The following is a 27,369-nucleotide window of genomic DNA, read 5'->3' on the forward strand; positions in this document are numbered from 1 at the left end:
ACATTGGGAAGCTTTTTTTGTTTTTGTTTTGACCGCATTTGATTTCTATCAGTACTGCAGTTTTTTAATGAAATTTCTCAACTTGCTTCAGTTCGTTCCTGGAGAGAGGAAGAGAATGGTTTTGATAAAGTGCAGTGTTTTGTCTGCTATTTGCTCTAGTCTTCAGCTCCCGCATACTCAAGGAGATATGTAGTTGCTTACCCACACTAACTTCCTATATTGGTTTCTTAGTGAACCTAAATCCAGTTTACTCACTTGTCCTTCCTTTGTCCCTCTGGGTTCCACTCCTCTAATTCCTTTGGCTTGCGTTGCTGGGGACGAATTATGGAGTTTAGCTTTGGGTCCAATGAACCAAATACTTTGGTTTACTGATGATTTAAATATCAGGGCGATAGATCTGAAGAAATAAAAACAAGTCCAAGTTCAGGTCAGGTTTCCTGGAAATTTGCCAAAGTCAAACCTAAAGCCAGGATCTCCCAATTGTTTGCTCATGTCAAAGATAACAGTCTTAGTGTTGTTCATCTCTTTGCACTGACGTGGCTAGCTTTACAACTATAATTTATCAAATATAGGAACAACAGCGGGCTGGTCATTCTCTTTAGCCTGAGCATGCATTTAGATAAAAGGTAATCAGTACATAAGCTACATTTAAAAGACACAACGTGCTAGAATAACTTAGTGGGTCAGGCGGCATCCTTAGAGAACTTGGATCGGTGAAGTTTTGGGTCGGGACCCTTCTTCAGACTTAAGGCAGACTGGGACTGAAGAAGGATCCTGACCAGAAATGTCTCTTTCCATATTCTCCAGGGATGCTGCCTGACCCACTGAGTTACTCCAGCATTTTGTGTCTTTTTGTTTGTAAACCAGCATTTGCAGTTCATTTTTTAGAATATTAACAATATTTCCCCGTGTTGCATCATTTCCCTTTAACCACTACCTAACAAAAATCTAAGCATTTACATCTCCAGCATTTCAACCAGGATTTACAGCAGTTCGACTGATCAAGTTCTAGGCTGCAATAATCTTATTAATTCATTCATAAATGCCCCAGCACCACATATCCTGTTGTTTTGGACTCCTGCATTCAAAGCAAACATTTTACCCCAAGCGTTCAAGAAGGAACTGCAGATGCTGGAAAATCGAAGATACACAAAAATGCTGGAGAAACTCAGCGGGTGCAGCAGCATCTATGGAGCGAAGGAAATAGGTGACGTTTCGGGCCGAAACCCTTCTTCAGACTGATTTTACCCCAAGCGATCTCTTTCATGCACCTCATTTGGATCACCTAACAATCTTACAAACTCAAAAGAAACACGAAATATGTCCATGCAACTGGCACCAAGAACTTAACTTATAGTCCAGGTATTATTCCCTTCCAAAACCAATATTTCTTTACAACCTAGTAGGAAGGCAAACCAGCGCCAACTCCCAGAGCACACTCATCGGTCCCAATCCACATTTACATTCCCGAAACCTATTCTCACACTCATATTCAGCTCACTATCCAAAACGGAATCAATACTCCAAACAAGGTCTGCCCAAGGTTCTCTACAGCTGATCCATCATGTCCATTCCAAAATACCCCAAATAAAACTCAATTTTACTGCACGATTATTTTCTTGGAGGCACAAAGAACTGCAGTTGCTGGCATCTTGAGCAAAACACAAAGTGCTGGAGTAACTCAGCGGCTGAGGCATCATCTGGCGAGGGAGTGGACAGGTGACATTGAGTCGAGACCTTTAACCATATAACAATTACAGCACGGAAACAGGCCATCTCGGCCCTACAAGTCCATGCCGAACAACTTTTTTTTCCCCTTCGTCCCACCTGCCTGCACTCATACCATAACCCTCCATTCCCTTCTCATCCATATGCCTATCCAATTTATTTTTAAATGATACCAATGAACCTGCCTCCACCACTTCCACTGGAAGCTCATTCCACACCGCCGCTACCACTCTCTGAGTAAAGAAGTTCCCCCTCATATTACCCCTAAACTTCTGTCCCTTAATTCTGAAGTCATGTCCTCTTGTTTGAATCTTCCCTATTCTCAAAGGGAAAAGCTTGTCCACATCAACTCTGTCTATCCCTCTCATCATTTTAAAGACCTCTATCAAGTCCCCCCTTAACTTCTCTGCGCTCCAGAGAATAAAGACCTAACTTATTCAACCTATCTCTGTAACTTAGTTGTTGAAACCCAGGCAACATTCTAGTAAATCTCCTCTGTACTCTCTATTTTGTTGACATCCTTCCTATAATTGTGCGACCAAAATTGTACACCATACTCCAGATTTGGTCTCACCAATACCTTGTACAATTTTAACATTACATCCCAGCTTCTATACTCAATGCTCTGATTTATAAAGGCTAGCATACCAAAAGCTTTCTTTACCACCCTATCTATATGAGATTCCACCTTCAAGGAACTGTGCACAGTTATTCCCAGATCCCTCTGTTCAACTGTATTCTTCAATTCCCTACCATTTACCATGTACGTCCTATTTTGATTTGTCCTGCCAAGGTGTAGCACCTCACATTTATCAGCATTAAACTCCACCTGCCATCTTTCAGCCCATTTTTTCCAAATGGCCTAAATCACTCTGTAGACTTTGGAAATCCTCTTCATTATCCACAACACCCCCTATCTTGGTATCATCTGCATACTTACTAATCCAATTTACCACCCCTACATCCAGATCATTGATGTACATGACAAACAACAAAGGACCCAACACAGATCCCTGAGTCACCCCACTAGTCACCTGCCTCCAACCCGATAAAACAGCCATCCACCATTACCCTCTGGCTTCTCCCATTCAGTCACTGTTGAATCCATCTTGCTATTCCTGCATTTATACCCAACAGTTGAACCTTCTTAACCAGCCTTTCTTCAGGCTGATTGTTTTCTTATTTGTTTTTGCCAAGGATTTTAATTATCCAAGAGGCTACATCCTTTGTATTCCTTTATGTCCTAAATTTTAGTCCTTTGCTGCCCTAAATTTTACATGAATGCATATTTTGGGATTACTTTCTGAGTTCCATCATTCAAAAGGAGGAAATGTAAAGGTCTTTCACACTCTGGACTAAGAAGAACCTCTCCTTCTGTTCCTGCAAACTTTACCCCACAAGATAGGACTCTTTGTTGAGCAGTGTCAAGCCATATTTGTGTTTCCATTCAAAAGTCTGCATAAAAAGTTAGCAGACGGACCCAACAAGTTGTCATTGATAGCAAACAGTACTCTGGCCTTCATAGTAAAGGGATTTGGATTTACATATAGGAAGTTGTTACAGTTGTACAGGGTGTTGGTGACACCTGGAGTACCATGCATGGTTTTGGTCCCTTATCTAAAAAAGTTGATAGCAACAGGAGATTCAATACAATACAATACAGTTCACCAGGCTAATTGCAGGAATGAGGTGGTTGGAATTGCAGGAGGAGTTTGACAGTTTAGATCTGCATTCCTTAGAATTTAGAAGATATATCGGTGACCTTACTGAAACATAACATTCTAAGATGACAGATATTGAGATATTTTCACCGGTGGGCCAGTCATAAACCAAGGGACAGAACCACAAAATAAAGGGCCAATCATTTAAAACTGATGTCGAAATTTCTTCTCAGGAGAGTTGCGAACCTCCAGAATTCTCTGCTGCTGCTCCCTCTGCTGGAGGCAGCACTAGATATATTTAAAATGGTGATAGACACATATTTTTGCAAGATTGAGCCTCCACTGCCTCCTGCGGTTCTAAATAGTCTACTCCTTATTCTTAAACTATGGCCCCTGGTTCTAGACACCCCCAACATCGGGAACATGTTTCCTGCATCTAGCGTGTCCAATCCCTTAATAACAGAATGAATTAAATTCTCTTGTGTTTATCATCAAAAAAGGAATTTATGCCACTGACAATCTGATACCATTAATTATTCAACCTTGGTCATATTGCAATTTTCTTTATTGCTTCTTTTCCGTAAATATATTTTGTAAATATATTTCCCCTTGCATGCAAACTCATAACAACATTAAAATCAAATCCTTACTTTTAACACAGAGGATAAATCCTGGTTACAGAGACATTTTAAAATATGCCCCATTCATGGGAACTTGGTTCCACTAGGCTTGCAATTTTCACCAGGGTTCCTGATACTTTTTTTGTAAATGCAAGTGATCTGAAATTGAGATTTAAACAGGATCCCCTGTGGTTCCTGCACATTCATCCTGCCAAGTTTCTCTGTTAGGTCTGTACTAGACAGGGGTATGTTGATTCAGATGATGCTATAAGACTTGGACATTTGAAGTTTTAATTGGATCTCTTATGATGCCACCCATCGAGAAATTAGCAGTCAAAGCCCAAACAAGATGTTGAAGTCTGTGTCGGCTTGGTTTCCTTCTTCAATCAGATGAAGAATCGGCAAACAAAATTGTAATTTATTTCCCTTCAGCTAAGTCCCATATCATGATTGAGATACAACAAAAGAACATAGAACAGTACAGCAGAGAAAGACGCCCTTAGGACCACCATGTTTGTGATGACTGTAAAGCTAATTGCAAATGCTTGTACGTAATCAGTACCCCTCTGTTCCCTGCCAGTTTATACGTCTGCCCAAATGCAGGAGGCCTGGTCCACCAACGCAATGTGGGGAGGGGAGGGGTGGGGGGTGTGTGGGTGACGGGGGGGGGGGGGTTGTGCGGGGGGGGGGGGGGGGGGGGGGGGGGGAGGGAGTTGTGGGGGTTGGGGGGAGTTGTGGGGGGGGGGGGGGGGGGGGGGGGGGGGGGATTGTGGGGGTGGGGAGATATGTGCGGGGGGGGGAGATATGTGGGGGTGGGGAGATATGTGGGGTGGGGGGATTTGTGGGGGCGGGAGGATGTATGGGGGGGGGGGATTTGTGGGGCGGGGGGCGGATTGTGGGAGTGGGCGGTTTTGTGTGGGAGTGGGGGGGGGCTGGGAGGGGGGAGGGGTGTGTGTGGGCGTGGGGTGTGAGTGGGCAGGGGGCGTTGGGGGGGGGGACGGGTGTGGGCGGGGGGGGGAGCTGTGGGGGGGGGGGGGGGGGGGCGGGGAGGGGGGGGGGGGGTGAGCTCTGAGAAAAGACGGGGGAGGGGGGCAGGAGCCAGCGAGGAGGACCAGAGGGTTTGTGGCTGGAATTGGCGGTGCGATGGGGACTCACTGCGGGCGCTGGTCGTTGGTCGTTCTCCTCCACCGGGATCAGAGTTTCCGCTTTCCATTTGGCGACATCGGCTGGGTCTCCGACTCTGGGCTGGGCTGGGTCTCCCATGCTGGGCTGCGCCGGGTCTCCAGGGCTGGGTTGCTGCTTGGGGCGGGGATGCTGTTTGTGGCGGGGCTGCTGCTTTGGGTCCCTGCGAACGTCCGGTTGGAAACCTTTGCCGGCTATCCTCAGCTCCAGTAAAGATGCAATGGCGCAGGAAGGGGCAGACTGTCCCGGGGAGTAACAGGGGAAGAGACAAATCTGCTGCATGGTAGGAGATCGATCTGCGCACGTGCGGTTTTTACCTCGCTAACTTTTATGACATTCAACCGATCGGAACGAAACTTGGTGGACTCGCAGCACAGGAGAACTGCGAGTGAATTGATAAAAAATCGTACCACTATCGCAAACCGTTTTTGTGCAAATGGAAAGACTGTGCAACCGGAAGATAATAAGATCAGAGTTTTAGTTATGTATAGATAGATAGATTGCAAGGCATATACTGACAATGCTCTAGAAACAAGGAACAGCAGATGCTGGTTTATAAAAAAAGACACAAAGTGCTGGAGTAACTCAGCAGATCAGGCAGCTTCTCTGGAGAACATGGATAGGTGACATTTTAGGTCAGGACCTTCTTGTTAAGGAAGAGTGAAGCCGACCATTGTGTTGTGAATCTTGATAGCACAAGCTAACAACAGATTTAGCACTACAAAAGTGGGTATTCAAGAGGTGCCCCTTCCCATTCCCATACTGACCTTTTTGGCCTGAGCCTCCACTGCGAGGCCAGATGCAAATTGGATGAACAGCACCCCATTTTGCTTTGGCAGCTTACAGTGATATGAATGTTGATGTCTCTAATTTCAAGTAACTTTTGCATTCCTTTCTTCCCCCCACTCCCCACCCTAGTCAGCCTATTAGTTCCACTGTTTGCATCCCTGTACATTAGCACATCTTTCCCAGCCAACAATGGGCCATTATGGACCTCACCCTACCATCTGTTGCTGGCCCTGTTTTCTATCTTTTGCCTTCTCTATCTTTTGATCTGAAGAAAGGTTCCGACCCGAAATGTTGCCTATTCCTTTTCAGATGCTGCCTGACCCGGTGAGTTACTCCAACATTTTGTGTTTATCTTCGGTATAAACCAGCATCTGCAGTATCTTCCTACACATCCATGAGGTGCTTTGGACCAGCAGAAGCTGGTCTACATGGTCACAATCTAATTACATGGCGAGGCACATCCTCCATTCCATCATCATCATCAAACCAAGACATCAACACTCATTCAGTGAGGTAGTAGAAAGACTTTCTGTGTGAAGACACATTGAAACATGATGAGGCACCAGTCCAGTGAAGTTTCACCACATACTACATGCATGCCAGATACGCAACAGCACGCAATAGACTGTGATAAACAATTTCACAATCAAAGGACTGGAGCAGAGTTGTGCAAATCCATGCTCTAGACACGAATAGTTAAATGACAGGAGATTCCAAGAATGTCCAAATACCCATTAAATATTTTCCACAACAGCCACCCCACGTATCTGAAGCTCTCCAGACTGACTTGAAGCATAACTTCTTGGTCCCGAATTTCTTGGTTCTACATTGAGAAGAAGCAGGTTCATAAAGTTCGCAGAAATTCCACTGGAAATGATTATCACTTCTGTCCCAAGCGTCATCTTGATTTCCACTTCAAATATTAAACTAGGTGAAAATTCAGTCCAGACTTACAGTCCTACGCTTAGTGAATTACCTTAAGAGGCAGAAACAAAACTCTACTCTGTGAACGCTTACAGTAGGCCTCATTGACCTCACCAATTGACAGCAATTCTAACGTAATGATCATCATCAAAATGACTATTAAATATCATGATACAATATTAGCAATACATAAAATTAAAAAATAGCTTACATCATATCTGTTTTATACAATGTGAATGTGTGTATGCCTCTGTGATTATTATCACATAACATGATCCTATTCATGTACACAAAGGAATCACATGGCTCATTCCTGGTGCTTAAATAATGAAGTCCAGGCCTCCCTCAATAATGACATCAATCCTCATGCCAATGGAGCCGACAAGATGTGAGCCCAATTGTACAAAGAACAGAGTTAATGGTAACTAAGATCCAGATCAGTGGAGGATGAGGGTGATTGCATTTGGAACCCACTAATAAGAAAGTAGATGAGACAATTGGAAACATTGGTAATATGGCCGTACACACTACACACTAGGGACAATTTACAATTTTTACCAATGCCAATTAACTTACAAACCTGTACGTCTTTGGAGTGTGGGAGGAAACTGGAACTGGGGAAAACCCACGCAGTCACAGGGAGAACATACAAACTCTGTACAAACGTAGTCAGGATCGAACCCGGGTCTCTGGCGCTGGAAGGCAGCAACTCTACCGCTGCGTCACTGTGCCGCTCTGAAAATAACATTATTTTTTGTTATTTTCACCAATAGACTCAGTGGCTATTGTCAAATATTGGAACAGGGACAGAGGATGGGCGGTCAGACACTGCAAACAATGAGGAATCTCGGGACAAGAAATGGTGGGGCAATGAAGGATGATTTACCATTGGATTCGGCAAGGTTAGAGTAGTGGCACTGTTGGAGTTGAGGGAGCAATGTTCAGTCAAGAAGGTCACGGTTTTTCCTCTTAGATTCCTATTCAGTTGACCCTGGATTATCTTTAAGCAAACCAACATCGGACAAGAGGGTCTCAACCTAGCATCAGAACCATTATTTTCGAATACATAGGGATTAACAGTCATTTTAAGTATGGGCAAAGTATGCCTAGCAGCGTGTGCGTCATTTCTACTTTTTTTGTTTTTTTGAGTGTGTCCAAATGTGTGTTTTAATGTCCCTTGTTGTGTCTTGTGTGGGGGGTGGTGAGGGGGGGTAAGGGGGGAACCGCTTTCGGTCGCTCCTCCAGGGACCCGCCTCGGCCTAACTGGTGCGGAAAGCAGGGATCGCGGAAGCCCTGCCGGCCAGAATGGCTGATACTATTACAGCATGAAGCCACGGTCTACGGAAGTTCTAGCTGCAGGCGTGGCGTCCGGAGCCTGGGACCCCTCGCTAGGGACCCCTCGCTGGAAAAGGGATCCAACTGCCGGCCCATGGCTGATAACATCCTGAAGCCACGGTCTGCAGAGCTTCTAGCCCCGGGCGTGGTGTAGACTTACCATCTGGAGCAGGATCCCTTGCCGGGGATCCCCAGAGAAGCTCCGACCGCCGGCCTGCGGCCTACAGCATCCTGAAGCCGCGGTCTCTGGTAGAGAAGTGCCGATTCGGGACTTACTGTGCCGACGAGAGGGCCTGTACATCTGGCCACCCGCAGCGGCAACTGCGGAGGTTTATGGCCCCGACCACGGGGGAACAATGGAGGAGGATTGACTGTACTTCCACAACAGTGATGAATGCTGTGGTGGATTTTTGTGTTAAATTTTTATTATGTAATGTGTGTTATTTTTTTATTGTACCGCTGCTGGCAAAATTCATTTCACTGCACTTTGGGTATGTGATGAATAAATTGATTGATTGATTGATTTGAATTCTTGGGCAATATTGCACTCTTAGGTGTGAATGTATCTAAATGTTTTTGTCTGCCATACTGGACATTAGTAGTCTAATATGCCAGAAGAACAGTCACCACATTTAATTTCTATCCCCTAGTTTGTTGATCATTTGCTAACTCAGCACATTAGACTTTTTAACCATGTACCAATATACTTTCTTTAATGGTGCCCCTGTTTATTTTGTGCTGTTGATACTGTTACAGATGTAAGGCTGCCAATCGCCAATGATGATCCACTGTTTAAAAGGATTCCTTGCACAGAAAATGTAAAAACTACAAGTTTAATATTAGTAGCTACTGTATGAATTAATAATATTAATTTTAAATAAATTTTCATCCTGTAAACTTAAATCACACAATTTCCGCCTTCACCACTGAGTGTTTTTATGGGTGGGCACTGAATTAGGACAGGAGGCTGGAGCATCTACTGCAAGAGCTATTCCATGAACCTCCAAAAGGTTTTGTTACTGCTCTGCAAAGCTCCATGGCAGACTTTGCTTTTCCATGGCAGGCTTTTCCTCTGTGTCCCATCGATCCTTAATGCTTAGCTGGCATAGACAAGAATCTCTCACATTGTTTCATCAGCAATTCAAAACACCTTGCAAGTAGATTTCCCACAGATGCTCTGGCATAACTTTGGTAAAAGATCACTGTAGAAACTGGATTACATGGCCATCCTGTGATTTTTTCCCTTATTTTCATAGATATTGCACAAATTTTCCTTGGTAAACTTTTTTCAACCTCTAAATTCATCAAATGTGTAATTCAGCATTTCTTGACAGTATTCAAAAGAGAGGAAAGACAAATAGCATTTGTATGGTCCAATTTACAAGCTTAAGGCATCCCAAGGAAACTAATGGTTTGGTTTTGTCACTGCAGTGAAGAAAACATAGATTGTCACTGCAGTGAAGAAAACATACAATCAAGGCTGCCTTTGGCTCTCAGTCTGAAGAAGGGTCTCGACCCAAGTAAATCACCCATTCCTTCTCTCCAGAGATGCTGTCTGCCAGAGAGGCGGCCATGGTGGTGCAGCAGTAGAGTTGCTGCCTACAGCTCTTCCAGCTCCAGATCCGGGTTCAATCCAGATTACGGGTGCTGTCTTAATGGAGTTTGTACATTCTCCCCATGACCTGCGTGGGATTTCTCCGAGATCTTCGGTTTCCTCCCACACTCCAAAGACGTGCAGCTATGTCAGTTAATTGGCTTGTTGTATGTGTAAGTTGTCCGCGGTGTGTGTAGGATAGTGTTAACGTTCAGGGATCGCTGGTCGGTCGGCTGAAGGGCGCTGTATCTCTAAACTAAACTAAACTGTCCCGCCGAGTTACTCCAGCATTTTGTGTTTATATGCCTTTGGCTAAACTAAGTTGCATATCGGAATTTAAATAGTTTCCAAATAAAGCTTTTAAAGGGTGAACTTTTCAATGGAAATGTAATTATCAGGAAATGTAATCAACAGTAAATTTGCTATCACCCAATTTGAGCAAAAATAAACTTAAAGTCAGTCTCATTTTCTGCTGGTTACCCAACTGTGAAAATGTGAAGTGCTCTATGGTTTTGTGTGTGAAATTCACAATGAACTGTCAAACCACAAGAATCAGGCTCCAATTAAAGTCTGGGTTTAACAAATTATTTACGTTCCTCAAAAGAAGTGCCTTAAGAGAAAGTTTAATGTGACGGGGCAGGTTAGACACTGCTCCAATTTACAAAATGTCTTAAAAATTGTAAGATACCAAGATGTTTCCATTGCTTCAAGGGTTCACAATGAAGCAAAACTTGGAACTAAACTGAGAAAAGATACTAAAGGGAGGTAACCGAAACAAGAACTAGCTCCTACAAAATATGCAAACATATATTGAGGAAGACAGCAGTGCCAGCTGTGATTTTCATTACCAAATATCAAAATCCCATTCTCAGTCTAGTTACTTTCAGAAGGAGGAAATTCGGGTATCTCCAACAGGGTCTATCCCAGTTGTGACAAGATTTTCAACCAAAACATTACTTCCATTTCTCTTACCACAGAAACGGGCTGACTGTTATTTACGTTTTAGATTGCCAGCATCTACAATAAATAGATTCTGAGTTTAATTTATTGTCACTTGTACCCGAAGTATGGTGAAAAGCTTTTGTTGCATGCTAACCAGTCGGTGGAAAGACAATACATGATTACAATTGAACCATTCACTGCGCACAAATACATGATAAAGGAAATAATGTGAGTAACATTTAGTGCAAGATAAAACCAAAGATAGTCTGAGGGTTTCCAATGAGATAGATAGTAGGATATATAGAGGTAGATATATAATTCTCAAAAACTTTCAACATTCAGGTATGCCAGATACATCTGTTCTTCCATGAAGAATATCTGTTCCATTAAAAATCTTCCACGACCATCCACGTTTTAATTCTGGAGGGTGCTGGTCAACTTATTCCTAAATTTACATTCAAACAGACATTCATAAACAATGGTAGACAAAAATGCTGGAGAAACTCAGCGGGTGAGGCAGCATCTATGGAGCGAAGGAAATAAGCAACGTTTCGGGCCGAGACCCTTCTTCATAAACAATGCTTTTTTTGGAGCATTTGGAGGGCGAGGGGAGTCCTCATAGAAATATCTAAAGCTATTGGACACATAGATAGGGTAGACAATCAGACCTTTTTATCCCCAGCGACGAAATGTCAAAGACTAGGTGATATAGGTTGATGGTGATGGGGCCAAAGTTGGGGCCAAAAAGGAGATATTTGGGGCAAGTTTATTTTTTAATTCAGAGGCTGGTGGTGGAGGCAGACACAATAGTGGTATTTAAGCAGCTTTTAGATATGACATGGATATGCAGAGAAAGGAGAAATGTGGATCACTTGCAGGCAGAGGAGATTACTTTAACTTGGTGTTATGTTCAGCACGGACATTGTGGGCCAAAGAGCCTGTTCTTGTGCTGTACTGTTCTATGTTCTACATTTTAAGTGGTTTTTTGTCAATTGATTTCAGAATTCACTTTCCTCATCCTTAATTTTAGCTCAGCTTGTTAGAAATCACAGCAATCACATAATATGATCATATTCCCTTCCACTCCTGAAACAGATCTTTGTTAAAAAGAAAAATAGAAATTAATCTACAATTTCTCCTGGACTATAAAAGAAACAAGTAACAATTATATAGAGTCTGAACATTTAGCTTTAGCCCCAGTGGAAGACACTGTGGCAGCAGAGTTGGAGCAGGAGAGGTGGTTTCTGTTGGTCTGATATTACACCAGGAATTCAAATGTTTTGTACATTAAGTGGCATATTTTAATGCATCTGTCCATTTGCTACTTTACTTCCAGGTTTCTTCTCTAATCAGCAGCAGCAGCGATCAGGTTGTTTTACTGATTGTGTGATCTTAACATTTATATCGAAAATAAATAAATCTGGTGGAGAAATTAGAAGTAGTTTATTTTATTGTTGGGTGGTTAGAATTTGAAACACACGGCCACACCCGCAAAAAAAACCAGCTGGTCTGGTGCCTTCAACAAAGAATCGCATAAGCAACAGATAACAAACTGGTGGCACCTCGCAAACTTCTACACTGTCAGCAAGAAGAACAAGCACAGCAGATCGACATCGACATGCTGGTTTTCATCCAGATCTCTCACCATTCTCCCTTAGAAATGTAATATTGTTCTTTCTCATTGCTCTTATCTCATTACCTCAAAACGCTGTGCCACCTCCTGGCTAAATTCACAAAATGCATCAGTTTGCACTTGTCCAAGTTAAATTCCATCTGCCATTTAGTTTTGTTTCGAGATGCAGCATGGAAAGAGGCCCAATGGCCCACTGGGCCCACACAGACCATCGATCACCCATTCACACTAGTTCCCACATTCTTATCCACTCCCTACACACTAAGAGCTATTTTACAGAGGCCACTTAATGCACAAAACCTGCACGTCCTTGGGATATGTGAGGAAACCAGAGAACCAGGAGGAAAATCCGCACAGCCACATGCGCACTTCACACACACACACGCACACACACACACACACACACACTTCAGGATCAAAGCCGTATCTCTGGCGCGGTGAGGCAGCTGCTCTCCCACTTTGCCTACTTTATCACTGTCCAAGTTGATCAATAACCTTTTGTGAACTTAGGCGACCTTCATATTGGCCACAATGCCATCAACTTTGGCATCGTGCCATCTATATTCTCATCCAAATTATTATGTCAAACAGAGGACCGAGCAATGGTGGTTGAGCTGCACACCACTGGGCTTCAGCCTCCAATCTGATAAACAATTCTCCACTACCACCATTCATTTCCTATCACCAAACTAATTTTGTATCCAATTGGCAAGCTAACCCTGAATCCCATCCTTCCAGATCAGCTTACCATGCTGGACCTTGGGCGGCACAGTGACGCAGCGTTAGAGCCGCTGCCTCAGCGCCAGAGACCCAGGTTTGATCCTGACCAGAAATGCTGTCTATGTGGAGTTTGTCCGTTCTCCCTGTCACCGCATGGGTTTTCTCTGGGTGCCCGGGTTTCCACCCACATTCCAAGGATGTGCAAGTTTGTAGGACAATTGGCTTCTGTAAATTGCTCCTCGTGAGCAGGATGGGAAAGTAGGACAATAAAGAACTAGTGTACGGGTGGTCTATGGTTGACATGGTCTCAGAAGAGCCTGTTTCCACGCTGTATCTCCAAACTAAAAATATTTCTAAAATAAATGTAGACAACTTCCACCACCATGCCCACATCAATCCTCTTTGTTACCTATGCAATAGAACACTATTAAATTTAGAGACATGATTTCCTGTTCAAAAATCCATGCTATCGACAATTAGTTGCCTTTCTAAATGCAAGAAATCTCATCTCTCAGAATCCCATCCAACACCTTTCCCATCACTAGGGGAAAGAATGGCTATTGTACATTCTTATCAATGGGACCAGCCTTTTTATTTCTATGTTCTACCCATTTGCTTGGGATACCCTCTCTCTGTACAGCCCTGATGTTCTACCTAATCAATAATGCAACTCCTCCACCTCTCTCACCTCCACCTCCGAGATGCCAGAAACATTGCTTACCTGGGACATTGAACTGCCAGTTCTGCCTATCCCTCATTAATGTTTCAATGATAGTTATATTTCACATTCCCATGCATTAAATTAAATTAATTTAGTCTATAAGACCCACCATACCTCTATCCTGCCCCTCCTACTGGACTCGATGTTCACTTCAACTTTCTTGCCCCTTCCTTTGGGCCTCTCAGCCCTTGCTATAATCACAAATCACTTGCCACTGAGAAAATTCCCAAAAGGTGCATTTTACTTGCAAGAGACAGAATTTGTTTTGGGAATAGAACCAAGAGTATTCTGCCTGTAAATGTACCGTTGCTTAGGAATGAAGGTATCCTTAGGTTTTAGTTCCATGATTAAACCATTCACTTGCTGAATGAGTGGAATGAGACTCATCCTAAATAAAATGAGCAACGCACTGATAATGTAAACCACTCACCTGAAGGAAAAATAACTTGCTTTAGAATTACACAAAAAGGACACAAAACACTGGAGTAAGTAAGCGGGTCAGGCAGCATCTTTGGAGAACATGCATGTGACATGTCAGGTTGAGACACTTCTTCAGACTGATTATTGGGGGGGATCAGAAAGCAGAAGAGGGAAGAACCAGGACAAAGCATGATAAAGTGGACACAGCGAGTGTTTTTTTACCGATCGGTAGATGGTTGGAATATTGGCCGGAAATTACAGCAGGTGGCGTGATACCGGACCACTGAGAATTCAATGTAAGCTACCCAAGCAAAATATGAGGTGCTGTTCCACCAGCTTGCGTGTGGCCTCACTCTGGCAATGGAGGGGGCCCGGGACAGAAAGGTCAGCGTGGGAATGGGAAGGAGAGTTAAAATGTTAAAATAACAGTGTTAAATAAAGAGAGTTAAAATAAAAAATAAAGAGAGTTAAAATAAAACAACTAGGAGATCCAGTAAGCTAGTAAGTTGCACTTGGTTAGAATTTGCAGGCCCAGCAGTCAGCACCTGTAAAATGTTGGGTTTGGATAGGGAAGAACCACAATACTGCTGGGAACCTGAGCTGCATTTGAGAGAAAGCCAGCAGCACTGTCTGTGATTTATATGGAGTTCTTGTAACCCAACTAGATGGTCAGCTGCTTCTGTTGGCAGTAGAAATCAAAAATCAGATTCTTGTGGGTTAAGTATGCAATAGAAAATAAGTGCTTACAAGAGCCCAGCAGTTTCCTGTCTACATATTTGCATTCAGTGCTTCCACTCAGACTTTCCATTCATTGTCTGCCTGGCCTGAACCAGGACATTTCACTCAAAAATGCAGGTTTGTACAGAAAAGAATTCAAACACTGTGAACTTGAGGCAACAGAAGGGCTGTGCACACTCAGTCTTTGGAAAGAAAGACTGACATGGAGCTCGGAAAGCAGATGTGTAACACATAGTGCTAACTACAAAACCCAGGCGCAAAACATTCCGCACCTACTCGAGGATTTCCCTGGCAACCCAGGTACCAGATGGGTTCTTCTGTGTAACCAGTGGGCAAAGTCACTTTAAACGGCGACACTTTAATTTCATTTACAGGTCAACAAACCCAGCAAAACAGACTCACTTCAAGTAATGAAAACGTGAGACCCAAAAATAATCCTCAACAGAATTTAATTGAACAGAAAATCAAGAAGAACACACAGTTTGCAATAATGAACGCATCCAACTAAAAGCCGACTGCTTCCAGTAGTCAAAGGATCCAGAATGAGGTGTCATTGGCACAGGATTAAATGCGAGAGGTTTAGACAAGCAAAAACTTCATGTGAGGCTGTGGAATTCACTGAAGTGTTAGTAATCGAGATGGAATCAAGATGGGAAAAGGTAAAAGGCAAAAAACAATTTTGATGCAAGCCAGCATTGAAGGGCTCTGCACCGTCACCCCAGACAGGAAAAGTCAGGTACAAAGATGTCGGGAAAAGGATGGAGGATCCACAGAAAATGCATTGCGATAGGCAAGTGAAATAAAACAGGCAAAGATCAGGAAAATTGATATTAGAATATGAAAAGAATATTACAAAGCACTGGCAGAATATTTTATGAACATGTAAGTATAACATGTTAATTAAGAAGAAGTTAGGAGGAGTTAGGCCCCTTAAAGGATCCAAACAAAAATATTCAATTGAGTGGAAGCCTTGGCAGATGCAAAGATATAAAATGTCTGCTCTGTTTTCACTGCAGAGAAAGCCATGCGGACGGGAGAACTTAAGTTAATAGTGATGTCTTGGGGACAATACATATTACTTTTGGGGAAGTGCTGAATGCCCTAAGACAAATGAAGGTTGACAAATCTCCAGGGGCTGATCAGATATATCAGGGGCAGCACGTTGGCGCAGTGATAGAGTTGCTCCCTTACAGCGCTTGCAGCACCGGAGACCCGGGTTCGATCCCGACTATGAGTGCTGTCTGTGCAGAGTTTGTATGGTCTCCCAGTGACCGCATGGGTTTTCTCTGAGAACCAAGGTTTCCTTCGACACTCCAAAGACGTACAGGTATGTGGGTTAATTGGCTTGGTGTATGTGTAAATTGTTCCTAGTGTGTGTAGGATAGTGTTAATGTGCTGGTCATTGGATGATCAGTGCAAACTCAGTGGGGCTGAAGAGCCTGTTTCCACGCTATATAAAATTCTTAGAGGATTGGACAGGGTAGATGCAAGAAAAATGTTCCTGATGTTGGGGGAGTCCAGAACCAGGGGTCACAGTTTAAGAATAAGGGTTAAGGCATTAAGGGTTAAGGCATTTAGGAATGAGATGAGGAAAAACTTCCACCCAGAGAGTTGTGATTCTGTGGAATTCTCTGCCAAAGTAGGCAGTGGAGGCCAATTCACTGGATGTGTTCAAGAGAGAGTTAGATTTAGCTCTTAGGGCTAGCAGAATCAAGAAATATGAGGAAAAAGCAGGTACTGATATTGGATGATCAGCCATGATCATGTTGTTGAATGGCTGCGGTGGTTCGAAGGGCCGAATGGCCTACTCCTATACCTATTTTCTATGTGTCTATATATCTCTCTAAACTAAATATCCAAGGACACTGTGGCAAGCTCCTCAAGAAATTGCAGGATTCCTGGCTGATACTTTACTTTGGACTTTCAACATACAGCGTGGAAACATTCCCTCTGGCCCACTTAGTCCGCGCCAACTAGCGATCACCCCGTACACCAATTCATTCCCACACATTAGGGACAATTTATAATTTACAGAAGCCAGTTAACCTATAAACCTGTACTTCTTTGGAGTGCAGGAGAAAACTAGAGCACCCAGAGAATGACTACGGGATCACAGGGGGAATGTACAAACTAGGATCGAACCGTCGTGACTGTCATGAACCCCCACCCCCCACTTACCCTTGCCGGATCCCTTGCCTGGGATTGCTCCCACCACGGCCTGCGGACTTACCATCAAGGGCTCACAATCTCGGGAGAGGCAAGTCGGGAGCTCCAACGCCGCAGAAGGTTCGTCCAGCCCCGACGCAAGGTTTGATCGCCCGACATGGGGGTGGGGAAGTGGGGAGCTGACATCCCCCCGATGCGGGAGCTGAACGCCTCGACACGGGGGGGCCCGAATGCCGCCGGCTACGGGCCGCAAGACCATCCCGTCAACGGGGGCTCAAGGCCCCCGACCAAGGAAGAACAACAAGGGAAGGACTTCGAACTTTATTTTTGCCTTCTGTCACAGTGAGGAATGTGTAGGAGTCACTGTGATGGATGTTTATGTCAAAATGTGTTTTTTTGAGTGTTGCTTTTTAAATTGTATGACTGATCTGGCCAGTGAATTTCACTACACCAATTGGTGTGTGGGACAATAAATGAATTATGAACTTATGAACCCAGGTTTCTGGCGCTGTAGAGCAGAAACTCTACCGATACGCCACCGTGCTGCCCTACAAATGCCAACGGTGAGATGAAAGAATGGAGGGTAGCTGTTGTTCTGCCTTTAAATAAAGAAGTAAAACTTGGGAACTATCGGTCTGTAAGCCCAACATTTGTGGTAGGAAAGTTACTGGAGAGGATTCTGAGGGATCAGATAAACCCCCATTTAGGAAGGCAGTGGCTCACAAGGAATAGTCAGCATGATTTTGTGTGTGGGAGATGGTGTCTCACCAATATGATTGAGAATTTTGAAAAAAAGCCAAAATAATGTAAAAAGAAAAATTACTTTTTTTCACTAATTCAATGCTTAGATGGAAAATTTGGAATTATGATAAGTCCGCTGGCAGAAGATTGAACTTTGCGAGAATCAAGGGAATTTAAATAAAGGCCCATAATGCAACATAGTGCAACAATTATCTGCATTGTGTACTGTTTAGTTTTCACAGTGTTTCAGCTAAGGATAGATGAACCTTGATTAAGTGGATTTATGTAACAGCAAACAATTTCAGTTCGGGAAACATAGAAACATAGAAAATAGGTGCAGGAGTAGGCCATTCGGCCCTTCGAGCATGCGCCGCCATTCGATATGATCATGGTTGATCATCCAACTCAGTATCCCATCCCTGCCTTCTCTCCATACTCCCTGATCCCTTTAGCCACAAGGGCCACATCTAACTCTCTCTTAAATATAGCCAATGAACTATCTTCTGTGGCAGAGAATTCCACAGATTCACCACTCTCTGTGTAAAAAATTATTTTCTCATCTCGGTCCTAAAAGACTTCCCTCTTATCCTTAAACTGTGACCCCTAGTTCTGGACTTCCCCAACATCGGGAATAATCTTCCTGCATCTATCCTGTCCAACCCCTTAACAATTTTGTAAGTTTCTATAAGATCCCCCCTCAATCTTCTGAATTCCAGCGTGTACAAACCGAGTCTATCCAGTCTTTCTTCATATGAAAGTCCTGCCATCCCAGGAATCAGTCTGGTGAACCTTCTCTGTAGTCCCTCTATGGCAAGAATGTCTTTCCTCAGATTAGGAGACCAAAACTGTACGCAATACTACAGGTGTGGTCTCACCAAGACCCTGTACAACTGCAGTAGAACCTCCCTGCTCTTATACTCAAATCCTTTTGCTATGAATGCTGACATACCATTTGCTTTCTTCACTGCCTGCTGCACCTGCATTCCTACTTTCAATGACTGGTGTACCATGGGAACTAACCAAAAGCCGCCAGAGAACGAGGCCGAAATCTTTGGACTTTAGAGATACATCACGGACCGTTCAGCCCACCGAACCCACGCCAACCAGCGATCAGTCCCGTACAATAGCACTATCCCACACATTAGGGATACTTTACAATGTTTACTGAAGCCAATTAAACTACAAACCTGCACGTCTTTGGAGTGTGAAAGGAAACCGGAGTACCCGAAACAATCTACACGGACACAGGGAGAACGTACAAACTCCGTACAGACAGCACCCGTAATCAGGATCGAACCTATGTCTCTGCCGCTGTAAGGTGGCAGTACCTCTGCGCCACTGTGCTACCCTGAATTATAAATCACATTTAAATGTTTCAAGTTGTGTTTTCATTTACGGTTCCTTCCTAAAACAGAGTAAGTACATAAGGTTTTTTTTCACACAATTTTAAAGTTATATATTCAATGGGCAATTATTTCATCAAATAAATCGTCATACATTTTTGCCACAGTGTGCGGAAAAGAAAATCAAAGGACATGCCCAGGTTTCGATTTCAAATCCATAAAGAGTGAAGAAACAGTGATTTTCCCGGTTTATCACCACCAGATACCAGGAAGTGTGCGAATGTGTCCTGAGCTGACTGATTCTCCTTTGCCCTTCCCCTCTTTAAAGAAACATCCAGCTGTTAGCAATCACGGGCACAGCTGCACGATCCAGCGCCTTGTGCCTGTACAGAACTCCATAACAACAAAAAACGTACGTGCCCAGGATGTCAATGTTTGTAGTCTTGTGGTTTCAACGGGCAAATTGAATCATTTGTTAGAATTGAAAACATCGTTGCACATTTTCACTTGCTGTGAGATCAATGCAAAGGGCAGCTATGTGCAATTGCTAACCCTCAGTGAAAACCTGACATTAGCTTCACAGCCAGCGGCATTCCACAGCTGAATAAAGATGTGTGGAGGCAAGAATAGTAAATGAAATGCTATTGTAAACGTTTAGGAAGGAACTGCAGATGCTGATTTAAACTGAAGATAGACACAATATGCAGGAGTAACTCAGAGGGACAGGCAGCATCTCTGGAGAGAAGGAATGGGTGACGTTTCGGGTCGAGACCCTTCTTCAGACTGAGAATTGGGGGAAAGGGAAACATAGACAGAAATATAGAACAAATGAATGAAAGATATGCGAAGATGATGATACAGGAAACAGGCCATTGTTAGCTGCTTGCTAGGTGAGAACGAGAAGCTGGTGCGACTTGTAAAAGGCATGAAAGTGTATAGTATACCTTGTAATGCTCTTCAAGCATGTTCACAAGATGCTTTCAGTCATTAAATGGAAAATCTCTCGTATTGCAACTGTTGCTCAGGTAGGCACCAAGATACTGAAGTCAGGAATTTTCCACTGAAAGCTTCGTTTTTCTACCCTTTTATAAATATTGCACTCTGTTACAAGATGGAACCTTCTTTTGTTGGATGTTTTTGGCACCCAATGTGGTGTGATTGGATCTACTATTCTCTTCTTCTGCAGACTCAAAAGATGTGATCACAAATACACAATCTGCTTCTCTTGCAATGATGATGTCCTTAATCTTAAAACTGCAGTGTAGTTTGCCTGTGCGCTTCCATGCACTGCCAGGTATTTTACATAATATTGTGTCAATTACATTTATAAAGCACCTAAAACTTAGGTCAATATCACTTCACAGGCGTAATCAAACCAATAGTTAATCAATAGTTAGGTGATCTATGTCTACACCATGTTTCCAGAAAATGTCCCTTTGCCATTTCCCAAGATTTATTCTTCTAATAAGCCATGACACAAGAATATAAATATCAATTATTCAATATTACACTTCTTCAATCGCACATTAACAAATAAATGTCACATGATCCATCAATCTCTTCTCACATTAATCAACATGTATGCTCGGGAAAGACTTTTGACCATTTCAACTTCTGTAAAATGTCTTGTACTGGCCTGGCTGTATAATTTTGATAGATAGTCCACTTGCATGCAAGCTTATCAATATCTCTCTCCAACCCAGCCTAATAAATAGAGCTACTGGTAATTGCTTATGTACTCACATTACCAGGCTGTTCATTGAGAAGCTCCTCTAAAATCTGTCTGTCATAATACTTATGATCACAAATCTGTAACCCCATTGTAACCAGCCAAGTGAATTACTGAGGGACTAGTCTCATGTTTTCATCTGGTCTCTTTGTTCAATTCTATCCATTCTCTGAATACCTGCTTCATAACAATATTTGAATCCTTTTGGCACTCTCCATTGCCGCAACTGTAAAATCATTACTACCTGTATTGTCAATGCGATAATCGTGCTTGTATACTCTCTGCCTCAATTCTCATATGGTAACTTTGACAAGGCATCCGCAATTGCATGTTATTCTCTGTACGATCATGTATTCATATCAACAGAATAGCCCAGCTTTGCATTCTCCATGCAGTTATTGCTGACATAAAATCAAGAATTAATAACAATTGTAATGGTTAGTGAACAAGAAAAATAAAGAAGAAGTCTGAAGAAGGGTTTCGGCCCGAAACGTTGCCTTTTTCCTTCGCTCCATAGATGCTGCTGCACCCGCTGAGTTTCTCCAGCTTTTTTGTGTACCTAAGAAAAATAAAGGTCTGGCCAATTGGAATTAAAATAAAAATCTTCCCCCAACTCTTGCTCCATTACATCGATGACTACATCAGGGCTGCTTCTTGCACCCACTCATTGATTTTATTAACCTCACCACTAACTTCCACCATGCCCTCAAATTCACTTGGACTAATTCTGACACCTCTCTCCCATTTCTTGATCTCTCAGTCTCCATCACAAGGAACAGACCACCAGTTATCAGACTCCTAGTTATCTGGACTACAACTCCCACCCTACCCCTTACAAAGATGCCATCCCCCATTCTCAATTTCTCCAGCTTTCACCTCATCTGCTCCCAAGATGAGGCTTTCCATTCCAGATGAGAGATGTCCTCTTACTTTAATTAAACGTGGATTCCTCCCTGCTGTCATAGAACGATCCACCATCCACATGTCCTCTGTGTTCTGCTCTTGCTCTAAATAAACACAGCGATCCAAAAAAATCACTTCCATCAATCACCCTTCCCCCTTCGACATCTGCTGCATGTTCCAATAACAAACCCTATCTCTTCAAGATTTAGCTCCAAACTAGTGTAAGCTGCCCATTGTAAGGCCTTTTTGTTTTGTAATTTCTAGGCTTGTAAAAGAGCACATGTGAAAATCTACCTCTAATAAACCAATTATTTTGTGTTTATAATTGACAGAGCATAGGAATGAAAAAAAAAGACAATGTAAGAATTACCAAGAACATGCAGAGTACAGTGAGCTGCTTTAATGCAAAACATTACACTCCAGACAGCATAAGAAAACTACTCGGAAATTATTTACATTTTTCATGGATACGTTTGTTTTATTTAAATTATGTTTTCTATCACAAATTTCAGATTAAATAATGAATCCATTTTGCCGGCACATTTTACTTTATAAAGGCAAAGCGGAAAAAAAGGGGTTATTGTGGAATACTTATCCTATTTGCTGCTACCAATTCCTTCAACTACATCATGTGAAACTTTGCAGTCCTGTCATTCCTTATCTTAAAATAAACCAAGTCCAGCTAAAAAAAACCACCAAAAGTACTCACTCACGCATGCAGTTATTTTTAATATTCAGGGGCAATAAAACTGTGTTTTAAAAAAAGGAATAATAAAGTAGCTATAATGAAAGCAATCTGTCAGATAGGAAAATTTAATATTTTCCAAAAAGAATGGTCATATGAGAAGATCCAAACATTAACAGATTAGTTGCTTAAATTCCAGGAAATTGACTTTATTTTAATTAACAGCGTAATCTCATTGAAATCTGGGTCACATTCATGGCTTCATGATCTTAATCTTGGTAAAAGTTCAAAAATGTTCTCTAAATTCACTAAGAAACAGACCTTGCAGGATAGAGGATGGCCCCGTGGAGAATACTTTTATTGCAAATCTATATTAACATCCAGTGCAGACAGCTGAGGGCAAAGTGCTCTCAGTCTGCCAGCTGTAAGATTTGTTTACAAAATAAAATTAGGCCTTTAAATTCTTGTAAACCACTATGTGAATCTGCCCTCAATTGTGATCAAATTAGCACCAGATGACTGAGATATTTGAGGAATCTGAAGAATTTTGAGGAATGAGGAAATAACAACTTAACTGTGATGTAAAGAGAGCTCCTTGATCACAATGGTTATAAAATAGTGGAATAATTCATTATCTTACCAACTTTCCGTATTCACTGCATCAGGAAAACAATTAAGAAATTTCTGAACATTTTCTAGTGGTCCCTGACTACTACATATACATCCTCCATGAATAACCAATATTGTAAGCAGCATAGTAATTGAGCTCTTAGGGCTAAAGGAATCAACAGACAATAGGTGCAGGAGTAGGCCATATGGCCCTTCAAGACAGCACCGCCATTCAATGTGATCATGGCTGATCATCCACAATCAGTACCCTGCCTTCTCCCCATATCCTCTGACTCCGAGATCTTCAAGAGCCCCATCTAGCTCTCGCTTGAAAGTTTCCAGAGAACCGGCCTCCACCGAGAATTCCACAGACTCACAACTCTCTGTGTGAAAATGTGTTTCCTCATCTCCATTCTAAATGGCTTACCCCTTATTCTTAAACTGCGGCCCCTGGTTCTGGACTCACCCAACATCGGGAACATGTTTCCTGCCTCTAGCGTGTCCAAACCCTTAATAATAGTGTTTAAGAAGGACTGCAGATGCTGGAAAATCGAAGGTACATAAAAATGCTGGAGAAACTCAGCGGGTGCAGCAGCATCTATGGAGCAAAGGAAATTTTGGGCCAAAACGTTGCCTATTTCCTTTGCTTCATAGATGTTGCTGCCCCCACTGAGTTTCTCCAGCATTTTTGTGTACCTTAATAATAGTAAATGTTTCACTAAGATATCCTCTCATCCTTCTAAATTCCAGAGTATACAAGCCCAGCCGCTCCATTCTCTCAGCATATGAGTCCCGCCATCCCGGGAATTAACCTTGTGAACCTACGCTGCACTCCTTCAATAGCAAGAATGTCCTTCCTCAAATTTGGAGAACAAAACTGCACACAATACTCCAGGTGTGGTCTCACTACGGCCCTGTACAACTGCAGAAGGTCCTCTTTGCTCCTATACTCAACTCCTCTTGTTATGAAGGCCAACATTCCATTTGCTTTCTTCACTGCCTGCTGTACCTGCTTTCACTGACTGATGAACAAGGACCACCAGATTCCATTGTACTTCCCCTTTTCCCTACTTGACACTATTTAGATAATAATCTTCCTTCCTGTTATTGCTACCAAAGTGGATAACCTCGCATTTATCCACATTAAACTGCATCTGCCATGCATCTGCCCACTCATCCAACCTGTCCAAGTCACCCTGCATTCTCATAGCATCCTCCTCACAGTTCACACTGCCACCCAGCTTTGTGCATCTGCAAATTTCCTAATGTTACATAATCCCTTCATCTAAATCATTAATATATATTATAAATAGCTGCGGTCCCAGCACCGAGCCTTGCGGAACCCCACTAGTCACTGCCTGCCATTCTGATAGGCTCCCATTCATTCCTGCCTGCCAACCAATTTTCTATCCATGTCAGCACTCTGCCCCCAATACCGTGTGCCCTAATTTTGCTCACTAATCTCCTATGTGGGTCCTTATCAATGCTTTCTGAAAGTCCAGGTACACTACATCCCCTGGCTCTCCCCGTGTTCATTTTCCTAGTTACATCCTCAAAAAATTCCAGAAGATTAGTCAAGCATGATTTCCCTTTCGTAAATCCATGCTGACTCGGACCAATCCTGTTACTGCAATCCAAATCTGCTGCTATTTCATATTTTATGATTGACTCCTGCATCTTTCCCACCACCGATATCTGGTCTATAATTCTCTGTTTTCTCTCTCCTGCCTTTCTTAAGAAGTGGGATAACATTAGCTACCCTTTAATCCACAGGAACTGATCCTGTATCTATAGAATATTGGGAAATGATCACCAATGCGTCCACGATTTCAAGAGCCACCTCCTTGGATGCAAACCATCAGGCCCTGGGGATTTATCAGCCGTCAGTCCATTCAGTCTACCCAACACCATTTCCTGCCTAATGTGGATTTCCTTCAGTTCCTCTGTCACCCCAGATCCTCTGGCTCGTACATCAGGAAGATTGTTTGTGTCCTCCTTAGGGAGGCCAAATCACTGGATGGATTTAAGAGAGAGTTAGACTCTAGAGAGTTAGAGAATGGAGCTCTCAGGGCTAGTGGAATCAAGGGATATGGGGAGAAGGCAGGCATCAGCCATGATCACAATGAATGGCAGTGTTGGCTCGAAGGGCCAAATGGCCTCCTCCTGCACCTATTTTCTATGTTTCTATGTTTCTAAAAGCTGCACCCCTTTTCAAATGATCAGGTCTGTGCCAGCTAGTGTAACAATGAGAATGAAATGAGAATATCTGTTCCCTCAGAACTCCCGCTGGACTCAGCAAGGGAACTGGAGTGCAGTCTGAGTTTAGATGCAGTACCCAGACCGAGAGGTAGGGAATGCATTGACACTGGAGTTAGATGCTGCTTCAAGTTTGGAAATATTGTGTACAGTTTGATCTCCATTCCTAAGGATGGCCATCATTGATATGGATAATATATCCTGTATCTGTACATTGTGGAAGGCGTGATTGTACTCATGTATAGACTTTTCACTGACTGGATAGCACACAGCAAACAAGCTTTTCACTGTACCTCGGTACATGTGATAATATAATAATAATAATCTAAACTAGATGACATTTCAGGACGGGACCCTGTTCCAGATGATTAGTTTTAACTGCTTATTCCTCTACCTTATTCTTTATGGCTTCCCTTTGAACAATTTTCTCAACAACTTCCTCTCATTGGTCCAAAGTCCCAGTAACATAATTAGGCAACTTCCAAAATTCTATTTGTGCCATTATAAAACTGGTCCTTACAAATGCGGTCATGGTGGCGCAGCGGTGTAGTTGCTGCCTTACAGCGAATGCTCGGGTTTGATCCAGACTACGTGTGGTGTCCGTATGGAGTTTTTACATTCTCCCCGTGACCTGCGTGGGTTTTCTCCGAGATCTCCTGCTTCCTCTCACACTCCAAAGACGTTCAGGTTTGTAGGTTTATTGACTTGGTAAATGTAAAAAATGTCCCTAGTGGGTGTAGATACTTCCAGTATAGTCCCTGGAGGACTCTTCGGAATGATGGCCACAAGACCTAACAAATGCACTGGAAAGGCAAACTCTAACCAGCAAAGGGTTGTGGGAACTTCACATTATGCTGTTGCAGGATTTACTGCAGCAGCAATAAGACTTTGCTTGGAATAATATTGATCTTTATTGGATAACATGGATCACAGAGACAGCCCTCCCTCCTCCAAAGAGTAGATATATATGTCTGGCAGCAGCCAGTAGCAGTTAAATCCTTTGTATTTGGACAGTAGTTGTGTTTTGCTCTGTAACTTAATTTTAAAAAAGGTCTATACTGTATGTGGCTCATCAATGTAAACATTTTAACAATTGACATTGTGGTCTTGCTGTTCTTTTCAAGATTTTTTTCTTATGTTGTTATGGCTTCAACCAGTCCCTGTGACATTGAGGATTGGATCTCGAGGAACACAAGTTCTCTGCACTGACTGCTAAATAATACAGACATAGCACAAGGACAGAATCAGGTTACACCAAGATGCCCTGTTGCTGAGAATTCTGCTGGGACTTACTGCTTGGTCTCCACAAGTGATGAAAGACGAATGGTTCAACATCTAGTGGTCATAATAGTCATAGACTATTTGTTCATGGCAACCAGGATCTATCCAAGCTGGCCCCATTTGTCTGCATTTCGCCCATATCCCTCTTAAAAATTTCTAACAACATACCTATCCCAAACATTAAACATTGTAAATATACCTGCCTTTATGGCTTTTTCCAGCAGCACATTCTCTACAAAATATCCTTAAACCCATGTCCTCTAGGTTTAGGCTTACTTGCCCTGGGGGAAAAAAAGACTGCGATCATTCAACTTAGCTACAATCCCTTAAATTTCACGTACCTCTACATGGTTATCTCTCAGTCTCCTACACTCCAGGGAAAGAGAGACTGAGGCTGTCCAGCTTTTTTTACAACGCAAGCACTCCAGTCTCGGTAAAAACCACAGGAACCTTTGGCCCTCACCCATGGACTGTACAATCGCAACATAACATCCCAATTCCTGTATTCTATGCCCCGATCGATGAACTCAAACATGTCAAATCCAAGAAGATATTCAGCGAAAGATAATCCTTGTAGAACTGTCCACTAAGAATGACAGTGATCATCTGATATTGACACTAAAAGTACAGTATGATTGCAACACATTAT

General features: G+C 42.8%; 1 protein-coding gene across 1 annotated transcript in view; it reads right to left on the reverse strand.

The window, feature by feature from the left end:
* Window positions 1-27,369, reverse strand: part of col8a1a (collagen, type VIII, alpha 1a) — a 95,932-nt gene that overhangs the window by 49,667 nt on the left and 18,896 nt on the right. The window contains 1 exon segment of the mRNA XM_055644995.1: window positions 256-397. The gene's annotated coding sequence lies outside the window, so the exon portion shown is untranslated.

The sequence above is a fragment of the Leucoraja erinacea genome, chromosome 13 (assembly GCF_028641065.1).
Source record: "Leucoraja erinacea ecotype New England chromosome 13, Leri_hhj_1, whole genome shotgun sequence".
In the NCBI taxonomy this organism is placed as follows: Eukaryota; Metazoa; Chordata; class Chondrichthyes; order Rajiformes; family Rajidae; genus Leucoraja; species Leucoraja erinaceus.